Here is a 19,555-nt window from a genome sequence, read left to right on the forward strand (position 1 = left end):
CCTCTCCAGCAAATTAATCAAACCCAAGAAAGGGTCATTAGAATCCCTGATCTAAAGCCGGTTGGTGAGACGCACAGGTGTTAACCTAGACTTTTGATTGGCATCTGAAGAGGGCAGGGCAGTCTTGCAGGACTGAGCCCTTACCCCTGGGATCTGATTCCTTCTGCGTGGAAGTCAGGGTCAGGATGGAGTTGAATGTAGGAACCCTACTCCTACCCCCGCACATATTGGAATTGGGTCCAGAACCTTTAGCATCTTCACGCCCCCCCATCACTGCCCTAGAAAATAAAATTCAGCACTATACTTCTAAATGTCTACATTGTTATTTCTCATCTTAGGGAGTAAGTCTAGAAGTTCTGTACTTTAAAATCTTTAAGGATGAAAATTGTGACCACCACATAAATGTTTCTTTAGACAGTTGCGCAGAAAAACTGCGCCCAAAGAAAGAGTTCCAAAAGCCCTGAGAGAGGAGGGGATAAGAGGTGTTAGGGTACCAGCAATCTTCTTTAAAAGCTTTCAGCATGGGTATTATATTAGTATGAGATAGTTTAAACTGTAGAAGCTATTCCTTGTCTTAATCAGAAATACACGCTCCGCAGATGGCAGCTAAGGGTTCCAGTTATCTTTAACTCCGGTCAACACCAGATGTTTTACTAATTAGCATAATAAAGGAGATGTAAGTTGTCATTGGCGAAATTACAGACTTTATAAATAGCATACCAGAGTCTAGAAATAGACTCGATGTAATTAATAGCATTCAAAATCAATGCACCGGCTGAAAGATTCTAGAGCAATCGCTTACATGGCATGGGAAGGGTCTATGTATCTAGAAGCGTTTCTCTGTTCATTATCTTTTGGATTGGCATCAGAAGCACGGTTTGGCAAAAAGTTCTGGGTCCACCCTGGTTCCTGAAGGTTCTGTTGCTGACAATAACTGAGCCTAACTGAATCCTCCTCTAGAATACCGCTGTGTTTTTGACAAAAGGATCTTACACACAAAGTGCCATCAGAGCACCTAAAAAATAGAGTTGGGGTATTTTTAAGCTATATCACTGTCTTTGTGATGGCTTGGTGCTATATGCTTGCTTTAAACACCTTCCGTATCAATCCTTGTATACGTGTTCAGCACTGTACTGGCCACTTGGATGAGAAATGACTCGTTAATAATGCCCCAGCTGCGTGAAGCTCACTATCTACCAAGCAGCAAACACTGAGAGGTGCATTAACAGAAAAATCACACAGTTACAAAATTTGCATGCATGACATGGAATGGAACTTTCTGAAAGAGGAAGACTCCGTGCACTCTTGACACCTGTGGTCTTCCTTCTGAGCCAGTCTGCCTCCCTGCACTGCATGCCATCTCTTCCCCTCATTCTCCAGCCCTCTGATTTTGACTTCATGTTAGCACCCTTCAGCTAAAGCTCCACGGGCTTCTGTTTTTGCCTACGTTACTGTTCCATTCCTGAACTTAGTACTCTCGCCTTCACCCCCATCTCTCGTAGAGATGTCTGGAGTTAGGGGGAGGAGTCGTTTGGGCTCAGTGATAGAGCTGAGCATCTCAGGTACAGGATCACCCAGGAAGAAGAGATGTGGAAGGAAGAGAATGGAGCCAGTTGCAGGTCTAGGCTGTTGGGCTGGGTATGGGTTGTTCCCACACGGGGACAGCGCAGAGACAGGGCATGGGAATCAAGGGGAAAGGAGAGGGGCTGACAAGTCAAGAGGGAAGTGGGGCCGACAAGGTAAGGGGGGAAAAGGCAGATAACCATCCTCCCTTCCTTATCTCATGTTCCAGCTTGGTATCAATTTTCCCTGCAGACTTCACAAGGCCATTTGAGGGAGCTTTCCTCTTTGGCAAGGCTATCTGTTGTCCTCTGTCAGAGGAGAAAGGCACCTACCTATCAACTGTTGGGACACATAACTCCTTCCAGGAACTGACTTCTCACTGTATTTTATTCCAAGACCTGCATATTCTCTTCTCTTTCCCTGCCGGCCTCATTAGATCAACCTGTCTTCAGTGTGGTTCTCAGGCTGATGCTCGAGGCGGATCCCTGGAGACGGAGCAGGTGAGGAGTGGGCAGCGCAGAGGGCTTTGAACGACTGAGCATGACTCATGCCGTTTCCGGAAGAAGAAAGCAGAAAAGGGGCCCACTGATTTGGGATATAGAACCAGGTCTTGATGGGATGCGAACAACCTGTAGCCACTGGCCGAGGAGGTCTGAAGCCCTTTCCTGCCACAGGCCTCAGGACCACAGCACATGGGGAGGGTCTGAGGGTGTCTATTTAGAGAGAGAGTGAATGCTTCTTTTTGCAGGAGCCAAAGTCATGCCTCTGCGCCTGTTTTCTCTTGTGTGCAGGAGAATTTACTTTTTCCTTTTCTCCCTTATTCATTAAACAAACAAACAAACTTTGGTGCCTGGCATCGTGCCCAGCGTTGAGATGACACAGTTGAAAAAACCCAGTGCCCACCCTTAAGAGCGGCCGCTCTCCACACACTCCTGCCATTGAGGACAAGCTGTCCCTCCCCAGCCTCATCTCCGAGTCTCCTTCCTGACAAGCTCGGGAGTTACAGTCAAAAGAAGAAAAGAATCAAGAGAACTTTGTAGAAATGGACTCTTTTGTTTGTTATTGACAAATAAAACCTACTAGTTGGGGAAGTTGACGATTTACAAACTGAGCTTTACAAAGCACCTTGTCGAAACTTGCTTGGGTTCAACTTGGTCGAACCCGGTGGCAGGTATTATGGATGTATTTCTCCAGTTAAAATCACTGATCAATTTTGATCAGACGGGCGGTAGCAGGACACACCCATTGAGTCTCCTCACCCCCAAACTGATGTCCCCCTTAGAGCAAACGGCAGGGCCAGACTCATTCTCGTGCCCCTATATTTTCTCTTGTGTGTGTGCAGGGGGATTCAATTATTCATTTCCTCCATTATCCTCCTTTTTCATTAAAACACACACACACACACACACACACACACACCACAAAAAACTGACATGGCTGGCATCATGCCCAGCACGGAGATGACGTTACTTATCACTTCTCCAGACCTCTGCTTCCTTACTGGGCAGTAGTACCTGGAATTATATCAGACCGGCCCATACGGTCCTTGACCCCTGGCCTGCTAAATTGGGGCATGGTCTTTCCTGAAAACGTCTCATAATGACATTTGTCTTTAATGCACAAAATGATTATAAAACATCCTACAGGATTATCAACCATCTGCTATCTGCAGGCCTCTGAATTTAGGAGCACTAAGCTGAGTGCCAACAGGTAAAGAGGTGGGGTCGGGAGAGAAATAGCAAGATTACACGTGTTAGTTAGACACTGCTGGGATTTTACAGAGTTCGGTGTGTGTTTTTTCCTTTTTCTTCAGTTCCAACCAATGGATCAAATAGGTAATATTTGACCCCTGTTAGAAATCTAAAGGCTAGAGCGGTTAACCAAGTTTTATATAGTCAAACAGCAGGTGCGTAATGTTGCTGAATTAATATTTGGTTAATTCAATATCATCACATTAATTTGATAAAGCACTGATTAGTATTTGGCCTGGGTCGAGTTGTTGGAATTCCTATTCCAGGGATCTATCTGACATGCAAGGTCTCCTGTGTACTACTTAATATTTCAAGTATTACTTAATTCAACAACTGAACACTATTCTTTACACTCCAAAGTCCAGGTGTGATGGTACAGGTGAAATAAGAAATAAATAAATCACCTGTGATCTGGTTGGCTTGCAGGTGCCCATCTACTTTACCTCATTGGCCCATTCCAGAGTTTCCATCCCCACAGCATACGTACCCCCGAGTCACGGCACATGCGGCATCACACACTTGTGCTCAGAGGCTCCATTCAGACCCTGGAAATCTCCCCTCCCCAGTCATTCGAGTAAGGAGTTCTAATCGTCTCTTACCCGATGGATTTAAGCCTTCACTGGCTGATCGATTTCTACAAAACACATCTGTTGAGCTCTCCATCTGTGCCTGTGCTGGGCGATGTCCATGCAAAGATTCCACCTTCAAGTGCCTTTAGGCATTAAGGGATCAGGGAGTTATTCGTTCACAAATTGTAATGCCAAATAGAAAGGGGTAAGCACCAAAGTACAAAGTGACCTGATATTTAGAGGACAGCGAAACTTATCGCAGGGAGGAAGATCACATGATTAATAACAACTACTGATTCTGTTGCATGCATTCTGTGCTTTCCTGCAGGCCTAGTGCTTTATAGAAATGGCTCCATTTCAGATGCCCGGCAGTCTTATAAGAAAAGCAACGCTTAACGGTTCATAGAGCATACTATTTCATGCCTGCAATGTGCCAGGCACTAGGCATGCTTGTTTACATAGTAGAACATCATGAAGAAATGATAACTTCAAGAACTTTCCTGAGGCTGTCCGGTGGCCAGAGTTAACCCATATCTGTCTGATGCTCTCTCTTCCCTCCAAATAGACACACACACACACACAGCTTTGTGAAAGGGATGACAGGGATTCTTCAGCTGAGCTTATAGGAGGAATAATTAAATGAAATTTGAATTCAAGAACTATTACATGTCTACGAGAGGCAGGCATGGACATCTTAACTGGAGGCTGAGACTTGGGCGGGGGGAACAGAATAGAGATAAGTATACATATAATAGCATGCGAAGAAGTGGGAGGAGTCAGAATGAGACACTATAGGAGAAAGAAAGAAAAAACACCCTTAATTTGATTGAAGAGAAGCAGGAAAGACTTTTCAGAAGTGATCTCCTTTGCACATAAGGAGGAAGGTGATGGCTATGCAGGCAGAAGGCACTGGAGAGACTGCGCTTTGGAGATGGGTAACTTGAAACTGACAAAACAATGCTTCATTGTGTGCAACATTTATTATGTGGATGTGATGAAGAGCATTTAAGATTTTATTGGGAGAGAAAGCTCCATGGTCCCAAAATGCTTAAACTCCAGTGGACTAAATAAAAAGCAAGTATTTTAAAACTACAGCCTGCAGGTAAAATTCTGCTCACTCCCTGCTTTTGTGAATAAAGTTTTAGTGGAACCTAGCCACACCCATTGATTATGGGTGTCCTATGGCCATTGTCATGCTGCAGCAGCAGAACTGAGTCCTTGTAACAGACACCATAAAATCCACAGTCACAAATATTTATGACCTGACCCCTGGATTGGCATTTGATTCTGTCATCCTGGACATCTAGTGAAGAGTTTTGATCACATGTGCTTATCTGTTGTTGCTGTCTTTATTGGGTTTTGTGTGGTGGCTTCTTGGTTTGAGTTTTAGGAGGACTGATCATGTAACAATCTGCAGGCTGGCTTTGAAAGGTAGATAGAAAGTGATCAATTCTACCATCACTGAGAAAGCAACTCTACCTTGCTGGACTCAGGGGGACCAAAGTGAATAACACACCCTTTTTATCCTAAGGACAACATAGTGAGAGGAACAACAAAATGCTGATGAACAGAGCTAGTAAGGAGAGAATGCAACACAGACAACCACAGTCCAGAGCAAAGTGTTCTGTGTATTCTTCTAGAAGGCCATGAGATGACATCAACCTGAATATCTGAGCCGGCTTCTTGGAGGAGGTGACGTTTGAGCTGAGGATGGAAGGATTAGTAGGGTTTCAACAAGAAAGGATCCAGGGAAGGGCACTGTCCTGAGGACAGACAACTGTGAGCACGTGTCCCTGCCTCTCAGAGCTGCCTTTAGGACCTCAGTGGAATCTGTGGGCACAGGAGAGCCTCTCAAGCCCCTGTCCAATTCCATGCACACCTTGCTTCACTTCCTTTTGGCCTGGAGCACATTTGCAGATTTTAATTTTTTTACAGTGTAGGTATCTCATGAGTAATTCTAGTAATTAAAGCAAAAGGAAGGGGATGATGAGGGGACCATTTTATTTATTCAACCCATTCATCTCGGTTGCCCCATTCGGCAGCTTACTAAGTTAAACCCCAGATTCATTGGGGATATGTTTGACGCGGATAGAAAATTGAAAATGTATTTCCACTACATTAAGAAAATGGTCGTTTTCAAAATGGATCTCTTTATGAGAAGTAATCAGAATTAGATAAGGATTGAGAGCAAATGCCTGCAATATTTAGATGGTTGCGATATTAAGGGTGATTAATTATCATCTTAAAATATCCTAGGCAATGCTTGCCTCATCTGTTTGCCTGAATTGACCTCTTCCATACCCATTAGGCTTCTCCTCAGTTGAAATGAGTTTTTAAATGGCCTTGCACACACGGCTGCTTCACGCATGTGCCTGTGATGAATGGGACGCTGTCCCTGGGGAGGCTTCTCGCCTGTCGATTGCTGTCACTATGGGAAAGGAGGATCCAGGGCGTGAGAAACAGGCAGACCTGCAATCATATCCTTCAGACCCACTTCTCTTTGGCTCATTTTTTCCCCCTGGGCTGTTGTAGCAGTTACTTCCTTTGGTTGCGGTGAGAACAAAATGAGAAAATAAATACATTAGAAAGATTTAGAAAATGGTACAGTGTCCGACACACAGCGCGAGCTCCATAACTGTTTGTTTCTACCCTCCTTGTTCACACAGATGGATTTCCTTCTAGAAACAACAGCAGTGTCTTGGGAGAAAGGGGGGGGGGACTGATTTCTTTCCTCAAATAGTTGAAAATCTGGCATCCAAAGAAGAAACAGAGCTCTCGTGTGTGGTCCCTTTGACAATCAGAAGAAACACCAGGGTGAAGCTGTGTTAAACACGCTCTTTTCAGAGAGAATTCCCCGTGATCGTTCAGTGCTGGAGAGTAACAGTGTGTGTTAATTGGAAGCTTCTCATGTGCCAGGTGCCATCCTAAGTGCTCAGTTTGCACAACAGCTTTGAGATACAGTCACTGATATAGATAAGGAGGAAGAGAAATTGCCTTGTCTGGGCACCAATAACCAAAAGGCACATCAACCCAAATAAATAGGGTCAGAGCAAAATAATCATATCTGTGTCTCCAGTGCACGTCATACAAAGCAGTGGTTCGTTCTAAATAAGGTGCTCATCAGAATCACAAAGGATTTTTTTTTTAAACGCAGGTCAATCAGCAGATGAAGAACCAGATTTGTTAAGCCTGGAGGGCATATGTGCGTGTATGTTTGTAAATCTCTGGGGATTTTGGCGTTCGCTGGTTGTCTTTCTAGGAGAAGCACTGATAAAGTGAATAATGAAAGAACACGTCCAAATTGGACAAAATAAGACCATGGGAGCATAGAGGTGGACGGTGGGGGGTGGCGCATGGGAAGTGGTTCCTGCTACATGGAGAGGTTCAAGGGGAGAAGCAGGCCGACTTGTTCTATGTGTTTCCAGAAGAGTCAGGGCCAGTGAGCATAGGCTGAGGACAGGTAGGTTATAGATGCATCTGGAAAGTCTCACTAGTGAATGTACTACCTTCTGAAACAATTACATATTTTACGTCAGCCGCACAAAGGCAGGGAAAACACATTCTGGGAACATAGCGGAGACATTTCTGCAGAAAGCATCAGGTGCGGAGTTCAGAAAGGACGACTGTGCAGGTGCCTTCTTGTTGAGTCAGCCCACGACGTGCTAGGATTGCCACAGAACACCATCACAGTCTGCACAGGTGTTTCCTGACCAAGCTGGATCGTTATTTTAAAAAATATCTTGAGTACAGAGATCATCCTGTGCTCATCCTCCTTTAAAAAAACGAATGATTCTACACTACCAATATAAAGTTTTGAGAGATCATCATAACCAAATGATTTCTCAAAGTGTTGTGTTCTTAGGACGAAGACGCCAGATTGTCGGGCCCCTGCCAGTGGGGGAGTGAATACTCCATGCTTGTCAGCCTGCTGCCGCTTTAAGGGCTGGAGCACATCCTGCCAGGGGCAAGCAGGTAAAACGGCCTCTGGATTAGAGTCAAACAAACATATGGGGAGAAACTTAGAATTCGGCAGAGAGATTTAGTGGAGCCAACAGAGCAGCCTAAAGTCAATGACAGCAGCTTTTGTCGTCTCTACCGTGCTAACTGTAGGGGAGGAAAACTGTTCCCCTCGTCCCTTCCAGGTTCTTTGGCTGGTCTACTGATTAGATTGATATCAGTCAGACTAATAGGAGAGAAGCAATTTTAATTTCATATGTACAGGAGCCCGTAGAAATATGAGACTCGAAGATGTGAACAAAACAGGCAGACACGGGTAGACAAGCAGCAAGCATTGTTAGACAAAGAAATAGATTTGTGAAAAGTTGACAAGACGAAGGGGTTTGGGCTTGGGGTAGTAAGTTGGTGAAGAAGTAACTGAGTTTGTTTGCCTTCTCGGCTGTATCAGCTCCCTCTGTCTGGTGGTAAGGATGACTCCTAGCCCTGGTACAGATTGGGGATCTTTCACACAGGGGATTTATTTCCTGCTTTCAGGGGGTCAAAGGAGGCCAGAGTGTCCTTCTTGCATGAGCTGTTTCTTAAATAACTTTAATTCAAAATAATCAATGTGCCAAGGAAGCACGTTTTGGGGTGGTATGTCTGCTCGCCTCCGTAAGCAATGCTCATATCAGTTTCGGCTGTCTTTTGGGTACAAATGATGTACGACCAATTCAAACTAGTACAGGCGAGAAGGAGACTTTTCTCCTGTTACCTGGAGGGCAGAGTTTCGGGAGCTACCGTCAGGTATGACGGCAGGCACCTGGAGGACTCACTTTTTCCTCGATGGCTTCTGCTTCTCTTACCATCTCCCCTGCATTTCCCTCTGCCCACCTGCCTCCACTGGGCCCTCCAGACTCATGTCTCTAAGAACTACCACTGGAAAGGGACTGGCTCCTGTCATCTCTGGAACCACATTCAAATGTTGTCAATTGCCTAACGAACAGTAGAATTTCTTCCCCGGTATGAGAAAAGAATGCATCCCAAAGGCTGTCAGGAGGATGAGAAAGTATGTGCTAATCCAAAACAGAGCTGTTCGTGATCAACCACCATCGTTACTAATCTTGCACGACCTTTGCTCAGTGAGGCCAGAGAGGATAATGAGTGGGATTTCTGCCCTGGTAGGAAGAACTTGGCCATGGAACCAGACAGACCAGATTTAATAAAGACTCTTACTTTCAAGTGGCAGAAGTTCAACTAATGTAAAACAAACAAACAAACAAAAACTAAACACCATCGTGAGTGTATGTGTAGGACTTCCCCTGCTCCTAAGTAGATACAGTGCCCAAAGGTTCTTATGAATTTCTTTCTCTCTGACTTTAAGTTCTCTGGGCCTGGCTATGATCACTAGCAGCTTCCATGTGGTGACCAAGAGGCAGATTTCACATCAACCCTTCCTTCTGGTTCCACGTGTAGGAACCTCACATGCCCACTTCGGAAGCTGTCAGCATCCCTGAGGACAGGGCACTTTGGCCCGACGGGATCTTATGGGCCAACTAGGGGCCACAGAATTTCCTACATGACCACAACCATGACGATCTCTTCTACTCTTTCCCGATTCTCATGTGGAAAAAAAGAGAAGTAACTCATTGATGATAAAGACATAGGAAAAAAAAAAAAAAAAAGGAATCAGAACCTTAAAATCACAGTAATTATATGAGAACGGAATGATCAGCAAAATTAAACTGAACTATAATCCATCCATCATATATATTAATGATGACCAAAATAGCAGCAATCAAAATTCTCAACCAACCCAAGACAGTACAGATGACATACTTCAGAACAAAATTATGAAAATCCCAATTATCTCTGATTACGTATGCATGGTAGGAAGTTTGCAATATTGCAGACAAAGTGTTGCATGGCAACCAAATTTTTTGGTTAGAATACTAAATTAGAGTCTTCAGGAAATTCTAGTTATATACTAATTCTAGTTTAAAAATATCAATTATTAGTCACTTTAAAACTAATTTTGGAAGGTTGTGAGAAAATTGGCCATAAGCACATTAAAATATTATTTGCTGGAACTATGTGTTGTTTTCTATAAGGAATACAGATAAATCACATATATTTGGATTTTCTTGGCAACGCATAGGATTTCATGGTCTACCAGTGGACATTCACACAACATCATTCATGGTCCTACTATTCAAATCATGGTTTTAGAGCAAACACGCAGTACACCTCTATCATACCCTTCTTCATCCAATCTGATCTCACCTGGACAGGACTGGGTTTCAGCTAGAACTCCCAGACTTGTTTTTGGATTGAACATTGACCCCTTGCTTGATGTCCACATAGTCGCCTAACGCTGTGTCCTAAAGTCACTTAGTCAGAGGCACCTCCATTATCCATTATGCATGCTCCTCCCTGGAATAGACTGTCAGTGATTTAACTGAGCTAACTGTTGCCTCAGTTTGACTCATGACAGGGTTGGGGTAGGGGAAGGTAGGGTTCACAGAAGAAGGAGGTCCTTTATGTCTTGTGTGTAATCAGACCCTGACTGCTTCAGATTCTGGGATACAAGCTTAGATGAATGTGATTTCTGGAGGAGGCAGAAAGAAAGGACATTCCAGCAGCAAACAAGAAGTAGAAAGACGTGGGGATGCCTGTTGGAAATGTAGGTCACAATTTCCTGAGATGATCAGTGGATGAGAGAAGGTAAGAGTCTGTACAAAACTGCATGCTCTCTATAATATTAAATAATACTCAGGTTTGGTTTTTTACATTTTCCAAGAGACTTTGACAACTATTTAAGTATAGCTCACGAAACAATTCATTCTCCCAAAGTTGGCAAGCAGGAATTATTTCAAAAGAAAATAAAAACAAAAACAGACATGGGAGAAGTGAATTAACTTGCCCCAGTTTGAAGAACTCATCAGTGTGGAATCAGAATTCAAGCATGCCCACGTCCCAAGTGACTGCTCGCTCAGCCGTGCCAACATAAATCCTGTGCTTTGAATAAAGAAAACACAGGAGAAGATGGAGAGATGGTTATGATGTTTTGAAAATAACAAGCGAGATTTTAACTAGACTTTGGATGTGTCTGGACCGTACACAACACTAGGACAGGGACCACAAGCGTTTCTTTAGAAGCTATGCATTCTGTGCTTTGTCATTACGAGACTGTAAGTCAGATAAAAGTCACAGCCAAGCCTGATTTTGCCACCAGGCTGCCAGCATACGGTAGGTATTCCAAAATGTGTGAAATTAATAATTCACAAATGGATGGTCCAGTGTCGGTGCCAAATAAATGAGCCTTGACTTAAATTGAATTGTTAATCATATGTACACCAGGGGGGAGGTAGGGAGTGAGATGAAGGTGGATCTTAAAGAGAAATCAAAGTTCTTGGATATCTTCTAGAACTTGATTTGGACAGCAGATATAGGGGTGTTCTTTTTCTTATTTATAAAAATCACATATATGTATACATTATGTATAATCATATAATAAATGACAATATAAAATCATATCATTTTAGAAAGGGAAGGAGGTCTGAAGATTGAACAGCAGCAAAGAGGGCTGTGCTTGAACCAATGGTGTGCCACGAACCAGAGGCTTGATCAATAAGCTTCAGCAAAAAATAGAGAAGAATGTGACGTTCTTTAAAAGATCATACGTTTGATACACTATACAGCACTACAAATTTCTGAGTCCATATTATGTGTGAAAAAGTTTCATGAGAGCCAGGTACCGAAATATGATAATGTCATTAATTGCAAAGCGTGGGAGGATTGTACTGGCCTTGTGTCTAGAGAGCTACTCCCACAAAACTGTTTTCCAGGAATCAAAATACATATTTTAAATAATTTCTCCTTGTATATTCTCAACCAAGTTGTCCCTTAGATGTGATTTTCCCCTTCACTATTGCAGTATGCTCTGAAATATGTCCTGGTAGCTCCTTGCTGTTGACTGACGGTCTGTGACCATCTTAGAGGCTGGTCTCTGTAGAAATCTGTCACAGTTATGCCTGAAGGCAAGAAGGCTTCATTTAGATAATTTGAAGAATCCATTTGATGTTAATTCTCACTACTGATTTATAAGGCTGGCTTGGTTAGTATGAAGACGATTTTTTTTTAGATTTTTAAAAATTTTACTGTGACTATTCCTATAAAACGAAAAGGCCACGAGCCATCTCTACAGATCACCTTCTTCTCTAGCCAAGCCTTTACAGCTATCATGAAAATCACCTGGCATATGCCCTCAAAATTAGTAGCTATTAATCTATCCACCCATAGAGCACGGTTTACAAGAATATTGATGATCTCTCCTGCTGTGTCGCTCCTTGAACGCTACACGCTGGTCATAGATACGGTTCTGAGTCTCACAGAGGCTCTGTTCAGCCTCCCTTTCTTTGTTAGCATGAACCCTTCCCCTGGAATGCTCTCTCCATGTTGACTGCCTCACCTCTTCATCTTCTAAGACTAAGCGTAAGTACAGTATTCTTCCTACAGACACTCTTCTCCCACCCAGACCACACTGACCTCTTCTGTGGTGGTCTGCATTTGCTGGACGTTTGCACATCAAAACACTAAAGCCCTGCTTCCCACTGGGTTATTTGTAAGTTTCCATTACCATCACTAGATACAAGACCTGGAAAGAGCAATTAGCAGTATCCCGTTTCCCAAAGAAGTTAAAAAATGATTGAGAAATAAAAATAAAATGTAGGTGGATAAAGATGAAAACATCAACTTTATTACAAATAAAATCTCATTGGAGAATGTGGCTTTATAACTGGTCAGAGTAGATTCAGAAATACTTCAACCTTTATTTATTGAATGTCATCCTAATATTAGACTTTCCTTGTCTTTCTAGAAGTTTCTTTGTCTTCCTGAAATTTTATCTTGAGCCTATTTCCATCTGATAGCAGAGAACTCAATCTCAACAGTTCCACATAGATTTAATCCAATAAAGTAAAAATGGTGTCAGCCTAGAGCGTCTTCCCAGTCCCCGTGGTTGATTCTAATGTTTGGGGAAGGCCTTATGTACATCAATGACCAAGAGAGGTGTCCTTCTGGTCCCACCTGCTGAGATGCAACTGCACTTACATCAAAGCCCTGGTGGAACGGTTTACTCTGCCTCCTCTGACATGTCTATTCATCCTGATAATTTATATTTTTTCCATCTTATCCATTAGCCCTCTCAACTAGTTTTTTTTTTAATAAATCTTTTTTTTTTTTAAGATTTATTTACTTATTTATTCGACAGAGATAGACAGCCAGAGAGAGAGGGAACACAAGCAGGGGGAGTGGGAGAGGAAGAAGCAGGCTCCCAGTGGAGGAGCCCGACGTGGGGCTTGATCCCAGAACGCTGGGATCACGCCCTGAGCTGAAGGCAGACGCTTAACCGCTGTGCCACCCAGGCGCCCCTCAACTAGTTTTGGGCTTAGCAATGCTTTCTTCCTATCTCTGAGCATGAGGAACATCCAGGTACTCTCCTCTCCCATTTTTTTAAGATTGATTTTATTTATTTATTTATTTATTTATTTATTTATTTGACACAGAGAGAGAGAGTGCAGGAGCAGACAGACTGGCAGGCAGAGGGAGAGAGAGAAGCAGGCTCCCCTCTGAACAGAGAGCCCAATACGGGGCTCGATCCCAGGACCCTGGGATCATGACCTGAGGCTAAGGCAGATGCTTCACTGACTGAGCCACCCAGGCTCTCATCTCCTCTCCCATTCTGAGGCTGTGGAAAATGCCCGGGGCTGTATCTAGTCTTCTTAGACGATACATGCCACAATAGACAGGAATCACCACCAGTCTACACCATATTCTACAGTTGCCACAACGGGGGGACTTCCATATGAAAAGCATCATATATTTTAGTTTTATTCAAGAAGCAAGAGACAAGTCCAGTTTACACTTGGGTCCCCCAATCTGTTTACTTTCCATCAGTTCATTGCTGGGATACAGTGAGATGGGAGGAGGTCCCTGATACTACATCCAAATCTCTTGTGTTTTAAATATTTTCAGCTACTGGTTTAGCATCAGTGACTTTTATCTCCTCTCACAAGAAGGAAAAACAAAAAACAAAAAAGGAAAAGTGTCAGGAAAAAAAAAAGATTTTTATGAGCCTATTGTTTATGCCAGTAAACCAGACCATTGGAAGCCCGAAGTCTAGAATTACAGAAGCCTTACAGTCAAGACTGGACTTTTAGTTCTCTGCACCTGACTACATCGATCCTCCCTTACAACAATTATGCACTGCTAAGTACCAGTGGATTCATTTAGAAAGGATTCAAACCTTAGCTGACATCTAAAACTTTCATACTTCTTGAAATTGGGGGGAATACATGTATAACATATGACTGGAAAAAACTGTGAAATTGGAGATTTTGCCATGACCACCATATCTGCAAATGTATCACATGGTCCAATGCCCAGCTTAAAATCTTTCAAAATTTCTCTTTGCTGGGGAAGGAAATCCAGTCTTCTCTTCATGGAACACAGGAATTTTCCTGATCTAGTCTCTAACCTCTTCTACCACATTGGTCTCACACTTTACCCTCCTGCCACCACACACCACTGGATTTTCAGCAGTTCCTTATATCTGAGTTTGAGTTTGGCTTCACAAACCATAAGAGACTCTTGACTATAGGGAGCAAATTGAGGGTTGCTGGAGGGGAGATGGGTGGGGGGATGGGGTCACTGGGTGATGGGCATGAAGGAGGGCACGTGATGGAATGAGCACTGGGTGTTACAGGCAACTGATGAATCACTAAATTCTACCCTGAAATTAAAATACACTATATGTTAACTAATTTGAATTAAAATACAACAACAACAACAACAACAACAACAACAAATAGAATGATTTCCCCATCACTATTTGACCACATCCCCCCTATGCATCCTGTAAGAATGAACTTTGAAAACACCACCCCAAAAATCTTTCTTGGTCCACTTCTCTGTCAAAGGAAAGAAACCCTCACTAGAAATCTTCAGGCATGGTGCCTAAAGTATACTGCTCCTTACTATTTTCTGCTCTATAATTACTTCTGTAACTGTGTTTACAACACTTTATTACCCATTTATTTGCATGTCAATTTTCTCAGTGGATGGAAATCTGTTAAACACCATTCTTCTCATTTTTGTTTCCCCAAGCCCTAACACTGTACTTGAAATATGGATTAATGTTCTTCTGAAAGAGGTTTGCATGGTGATAGCCCATAAAAACTACTCAACAAATGCAGAAAATTAAGAAATAAATAAGTTTGGCAGAAGGCCAATAGGTTGTAGGGAAACCTATTATGTTAATAATGGTTTATATCTGCATTAACAAAATACCAGATTGCTAGTATTGCGTTGCACTGTGGACTATTATCTATAGAAAAACAAACCTAATTGAACAACATCCCTTGATTTTTCCTGACTTGAAATTAATAAGAACTGTGATTAATCAAGACTGCATTAAAGATCAAAACTGTGTATTTGAATCTGAATTTCAGACTCTACTAAACATTTGCATGGGAAGAACAGCTAGATAGGAAGAGGATCCAGATATAAAAATAGATCATAGACTTCAAACACAGAGGAGATAATATTGAACCTCTAGCCAGGAGATTTTGATCTGAATGTCTCTGTTTTTCCAACTTCAGCCAAACATTTCATCTCTCTAGCTTTTGTTCCCTCAATCAGTCATTTATTAGGCATACAGCTATTGAGTATATGTCTGTAATATGCCAAGCGCTGGGCTGGGATAATACCAATAATGGGATTTTGATTAATGACTTTTATAACAGTAACACATCATAATTTACAGAAACAGCATTCTCATGGTTTATCTCATGTAATAACCATGGTGCATCTATAAATGTGTTATTTGTATTAGCATTGGCACATTATCCAGGAGAAAACACTCATAAAACAAAATGACTTTCCCATTATCATGTTGTCGGTTAGTGCCCGAATTAGGACTCGAACTCAAGTCTCATGAACCGTAATTCTGGTTTTTGGTTTTGCTTTTTCTTTGTGTGTTTGTGTGTTGGATGGTTCTGTAATTCCTTCCCAAAATGTCTCGGTAATATCTCCTGTTTTCCAACCACTTATTTCATCCTTTCTTTCTCCTTCCTTCCTTCCCACCCCTCCCTCTTCCCTTTCAAGAATATTTCCTGAGCACCTACTTTGTTCCAGGACCTGGTGAGACATCCATCATCATTCAACGACTCAATAGTTGTTGAGAATTGATAGCAGTACTGCTGGCCATCAACCGTATACCTACAAAATATGACACGGATTCAGAAGAAGTTACAGCCATTTCTCTCTCAGACTATGCAAAAAAAAAAGAGACTGTAAAGCAGCTGTTTGGGGGGAAAATGATGATTTTAAAATGCTTTCATTCAAAATGTTAGTGCATAATAGAAGACGCTCCTGGCAAAACAGCTCGCACTGTGTCGCATCCCATTTCGAAAATAATAAGCAATGATATGGAAGTTCTTGTGTTTTTACTTTGCTGTATGAAAAAACAAGCTGGTATGAAAAGACATCAGTTCTCTGTTAGTTGGGTTTTGTGTTGTTTTTTTAACAAATACTGTTGATTAATTTATTTGGTTTGTCTCCTACCACAGATAATATTACATGTAATTTTTAGAAATCTAGGGAAAACCAGAAAAGCGCAAAGAAGGAAACGACATCTCCTTTACACTCGGAGAACAGAAATAACTACTGATGACCGGGGCTCTGTCTTTCTGTCTTTTCTCTGTGCAGAGGAGAATTCTGCTTATATTATCATATATTCCAAACTTAGTGTCATGTTCTGTACTACTTCTAAACCAGCCTTTCTTACTAAGTACTATATACCCTGAATTTAAAATATATATTTTTCTCATTCTTTTCAATGAAACTTTGGAATACTGATCCCTTTGTTGCAATGAGCTGGCTTTATTAAAGGGCTCTGGTCTTCAGTTCTGGAAACTCATGCCTTGGTCCCAAGTCCACTAGTCTGTGGTTGCCCTGGGCAAGTCCCTTCATCTCTTTAGATATCTGTCTCATCCCCTGCATAAAAAGAGGTCGTCCTTTCAAGTGCTAGTATTCTAGAATTTTCCAGCTTTCCATAAGTGCAAAGTCTTTCATCGGTGCCTTAGTGGAGTCTGGGAGCCTGTGGAGAAGAGCAAGACTCTGTTCATCCCAGTGATGTTTAAAAGTGCAGAAGACGAGCAACACTGGTAGGCCTACTGCCAGGACTTTGCTTCTTCTCTGGGCCTCCCCAGAATCTGGTCAGGCCCACCAACAGGGAGCGTCCATGAGCTTTCCCACTGGATTTGAACCCCTTGGGCCATACGCAGCCAATCCTTAGCAACAAGTGAATATTTTCTCCAACAGGATGGTTTTTCATAGATTTCATGACTGTTCGATCTTTTTTGTGCCTTCATTTTTGAAATGCCCCTGGCTATCTTTCTAAAGTTTTATAAAGAGAAAAGCAATTTCACTTGGTCAGCTGGGATAATAAATGACCTTTTTCAAGGATGTATAAAGGTGCAAACAGAAGGGACCTATAGCCCCAAAACCCAAATGTAAGGATGATTTTTCTGCTAATGTCTCCATGGTCTTGACCAGGTCATTCAGTTTCCTGAGGGGCTGCATCATTCTGGGGTGCAGCACAAGTTGGGAATTGAGTGGATGATGGTACTGTGTGAGTTTGAGAAATTCACTTAACGTCTCTGACCCGAATCATACCATATTATATTATGATAAAATGTGTACTAAATAAGCCATTCTTATTATTTTACTAATGCTGTCTGTATCCTTAGAGCGGCCTCCCAGGCTCTTCGTGATGTCCCCACTGCCTCTCTGACTCATCCTCCACCCTCTCCCCATGCCTCACCCCCTTCAGCTACACTGGCCCTCCTCCATGCACCCCTCATTCATCCTTGGCTTCTCATTCCTCATGCCAGCTGACAGGACTGGTCTTTCCCCAGGTCTTCGTCTAGGGGCTTTTTACCTTTGAATCCTTGCTCGATTGTCACATTCTCAGAGGCTCTCCCTGATGGCTCTACCCCAGCCCCAAACCATCTTGTCACTCTCTTTCTCATGACTTGTTAAAATTTTTTCCTCTTGCATATATCACTGTTGAAAAATAGCTTATGACTCTAAATATGCATTATTTGTGTTTTTCTGATTTGTTTTTTGGCTCTTCCTGTCCACTAGGTCAAGCACTCGCTCCGTGAGGGCAGGGAACCCCAGCTGCATCCACTGAACTCAACGTAGTGCCTGGCACCAAATAGATGCTCAGTAAGTATTTGGTAAATAAATGAGGGAAGGAAGGAGGGAAGAAAAGAAGAGAGAAAACAAAAATGGGAGAAAGATTGGAAGAGGAGGCTGCAACATTGTTTTTGAGACTGTGAGGTAACCCACAAAGTGCTTCCCTGGTGTTTCTGTGACGCTTAAGGAGGGTTCACACAGGCTCCTGGGCTGTGGGGTTCTCCTGTGTCCTGAAGCAACAGATGGCAAGACTTTCTGTTTTGTTTTGTTTAATCTTAAAAATTCATTTCACTTTTGCATTATAATTATTTATATAACCACTTGTTGAATATTTTAAAATACATTCACCACCTTGCCATCCCTTGCACACGATGCTTCAGGAAGAGGCTCAGGGTCTGTTCTGTGGACTCGTCTTGTGACTGCCGTCCTCTGTTCCCCAGCTGGAGAAGCCTATCTGTATGATGGAAGTCTGCCAAGGTCTCAGAGGAGGGCTTATTTTGTAAATAGCATGCCCTGTTCTAAGATTTTTCTAAATACTACTGACTGCGTTTATGAAGAGGGTAGATCGAAGGGCAGAAAGATACACTGTGAATTGGACTCCTTTCCAACAACTGTTGTTCACGGATGCATAAATAGAGGACAGGAATGTTGACATCCTAGATCTTAATTACTGAAGGATAATTTTTCAAAGTGCGTGCTACTTTCACACATGGGCTGAACGCTTGCAGACTGTTAAAATCCTCTCTTTTGCTTGAGATAATTGGATGAGGGTCTCATATTTTCCTACATGTACCTTACCAGTCACTGGGACTGGGGTGGTCTGGTGTTTTGGAGAGTCCTCACAAGTTGCTGAGATGGCTGGCGGGGACCCTGTAAGGAACTCAGCTCCTACTGTTTTGCTTCCTGACGTCCTGCCCCATATTTCCCACCTTCTAAATCTACCCCCCATCCTGTTTTCTGAGTGGCTTTATGAACATATTCATGGGCTCTCTTGCCATCCCAATTCAGAAACAGCAAACTGTTTCTGGTGTCAACAGAGGGAGGATTGGATCCTGTTCTCTCCTTCAGAAGCTATCTTTGGGTTGAGTCCCTGTCTTAGGCAAAGCTCCCGTTAGATTCTTGTGACTTTCTCCTGGCCTTTTCAGGGTTAGGAGAGGTAAGAGATTCTGACACGACACTCCCACAAGGTTTGACTAACCCTGTTGGTTTTCTCTAACCTTGCTCCACACCTTTGTCAAGGGCCCCTTTATTAAACTTTCCTCAATTAACCTGATTGAGGGTGACATCTGTTTCTTGCCAAGACTCTGACTGACATACATTCCATAAGTAAAGATTTTCAATATTTATGCATTCATTTATTCACTCAACAAATATTTGTTGAATATCTTCAGTGTCAGACACTGTTAGAGGTGCTTTTGAGATTTTGAGAGTAAAGTTGATTTTGATATTTTGAGAATAAGGTAGCCCCCATTCTCT

General features: G+C 42.5%; 1 long non-coding RNA gene across 1 annotated transcript in view; it reads right to left on the reverse strand.

Annotated features, from left to right (window-relative positions):
- Positions 1-19,555, reverse strand: part of LOC125281072 (uncharacterized) — a 197,979-nt gene that overhangs the window by 41,093 nt on the left and 137,331 nt on the right. The window contains exon 3 of the long non-coding RNA XR_007188093.1: positions 16,003-16,096. This is a non-coding gene — a long non-coding RNA (uncharacterized LOC125281072). The remainder of the gene's footprint in view (positions 1-16,002; positions 16,097-19,555) is intronic.

The sequence above is a fragment of the Ursus arctos genome, unplaced genomic scaffold (assembly GCF_023065955.2).
Source record: "Ursus arctos isolate Adak ecotype North America unplaced genomic scaffold, UrsArc2.0 scaffold_6, whole genome shotgun sequence".
NCBI classification, from domain to species: Eukaryota; Metazoa; Chordata; class Mammalia; order Carnivora; family Ursidae; genus Ursus; species Ursus arctos.